Source organism: Montipora capricornis, chromosome 6 (genome assembly GCF_036669925.1).
Source record: "Montipora capricornis isolate CH-2021 chromosome 6, ASM3666992v2, whole genome shotgun sequence".
Taxonomy (NCBI): domain Eukaryota; kingdom Metazoa; phylum Cnidaria; class Anthozoa; order Scleractinia; family Acroporidae; genus Montipora; species Montipora capricornis.
Window position 1 is genome coordinate 73,330,245 of NC_090888.1, and position 2,500 is coordinate 73,332,744.

The 2,500-nt window shown below is 38.4% G+C and overlaps 1 protein-coding gene across 2 annotated transcripts in view; it reads left to right on the forward strand.

The window, feature by feature from the left end:
- The window catches only part of LOC138054528 (LYR motif-containing protein 2-like), a 5,422-nt gene that overhangs the window by 870 nt on the left and 2,052 nt on the right, over nucleotides 1-2,500 (forward strand). The window lies entirely within an intron of this gene.

The following is a 2,500-nucleotide window of genomic DNA, read 5'->3' on the forward strand; positions in this document are numbered from 1 at the left end:
AAGTGGCAAACCATGGTGAGATCAGAGGATGCTGAACAAAGTACCAAGACAATCCTAGGCCAAGATTCTGCCCCACCTTCTGAAAAAAGTTTGGGCATCCCTTCCTCTTTGCGGCCTGTTCATACTAGGTGACCACCAACCTGGAAAAAGGACTATATATGTGTGTATTCCTATACATGCTCCTGAAGATATGCTGCTGATATATCCCTAACCGTATTTGAGGTTTAGTTTACCATTACATGTACACTGAACGTTTTCTTTCCGGACATTAAGGTTGTGTTCTATTGGGATCAACCGTTTCAACTGCAACCGGTTTAGGTTGAAGCGGTTGAGGTTTCCCAATAGAACACTTTTTCAACCGTTTTCGGTAACTCCTGTGAATAGTCATTACCAGACTTCTCCGCATTGACAAGATGAGGGAAAGCAACACGGCAGGAACCTGCATCCGACTTTAAATGGCCCGCGTAAACGACAGCGGTCGCTGCCAATGCTTTTTCGACCATTTCAACCTAGTTTGATGCCGGTTGAAAAAGTTGATCAACCAAACCAATCAAAAATGGTTTTTTTTCCGAATAGAACGCTAAAAAACCCAACCAACCCAACCAACTAAAAATGGTTGATCCCAATAGAACATGACCTAAGTGTTGAATTTAATAAGTGTTATACAAAGTGGAGGGGGATTGTAGTGTAGCGGAAGTGATGTATAGTGGCAATGGCATTTATACCACCTGTGCGGGGACTGGGTAGTGGCATTCTGTAGAGTCCGCCATCTTGTAATATAGTTGTGTTTAGCGAGTCTGTGTAGCTGATTTTTTCCCCATCGAGTCATTACAGTGAGGAATTGTTCTTGGGCAGGTTGACATCAGAAGAGGAACTTTTCAAGGAGACTCCTTGTTACCAATGTTGTATATAGAAATTTTGCTGCCATAATTTGATCCTAGGTGTAGTATTAGTAAAGATGAAAGATGGTTACAGAGTTTCACAGGACATGAATCCCATTAACCACCTACTCTTTGCAGACAATCTGAATTTGTATAGAGCTAGCAAATACCATCTAGAATCGCTTATTCATGTGGTAAGGATTTCCCTGCATGACATCAAGATGTTGTTTGGGCGGGATAAGTGTGCTGTTCTTCAAATGAGAAGAGAAAGACATGTTGGCAGTAGTGGAATAGACTAACCAGTAATTAACTAGAGGACCAGCACATCAGAAAGTTAGATGAAGAAGAAGGCTACAAGTACCTTGGCATTCTACAGTTGGACCAGACACTAAACACCAAGATAAAACGCAAGATAACATCAGAGTATGTCTGGACAGAGTTAAGATGTTTTGTGGATCCAAACTAAATGGAGGAAGTTTTATCAACGCAATGAATAACTCAGCTGGAAGTGTAGTATTCTACAATGAATTTATTGTGGATTGGCCAATGTGAGAGCTGGTCAGCATGGATAGAAGAACTAAGAAGATAGAATAGAATAGAATAGAATAGAATACCTTTATTACACAATAATAATAAAAGCTATCAAGCTTGTGGGGTCGTGATCTTGGCAATGAATGGCTGTCTGCACAATCAGATGATGTGCAAGACTGTATCCTCCAAGGAAGGAAGGCGGAGAGGACTGGAGTGTGTATGCAGGAGGGCAAATCTTTAAATGGCTAAAAAGTTCACAATAACAGGAAGCAGCTCTTAGTATTTGCCTATAATTAGAAATAGTGAGTTTTGTTGTGAAAAGTGGGATGTCCTTCCAAATTTGTGAACCTTGGATGTCAAGAGGAAAAGGACATTTGTGGGAGACAGACATGCAAATTTTCTCATGTCTAGTGAGGTACTGATAGTAAGAGAAGAGAGGAGAGAGGAATGGACAGGAGCTTTTGTATTTGGAGATAGACAAATCAGGAGAGTTGGTGTTTACAGGTAATGAATATATTGGGTATCTTCATTTTTTGTTAGCCTATATAAGAGTGTGCACAAGGTGGAGAATAGGTTATGATTCTTAAACCTTTTCCTGAAGACAAGAAAGGGGTTGTAAATGAGATGAATATATGGATGCTCATATAACAGTCCAGTATTATGGAAGTATAAATTAGTTGTACAGCATGTAGAGATAATTAGAAAGAAAGAACTGTCTTGATTTGTTAATGAACCTGAGAGATTTAGCAATTCTCGATGAAATGGCTTTTGTGTGCATTTTTAAAGGGAACCTCCACTACTTCTAAATAATGTGTTTAAACTGGAGGAAATAAAGGTTTTGCATTAAAATGTGTTAGAATTTTTTTAGAAAAAAGTTTTAGTGTCAGAAAAAATAAAGAAATTTGAAATTACTTTCAGATTTTCTGATTGCCACTATCTTGAATAGTTCTGATGTGTTATGGTTGTCTTCTTGTTCTGACACCAAGAGCATAATTTTGTTTTATAACAATTGGGCAAGGGAAATGGTAACAAATCACACAAAAAATAAGTGGTTCTGAAATTCGTTAATTTTGTTTCTAAATAATATA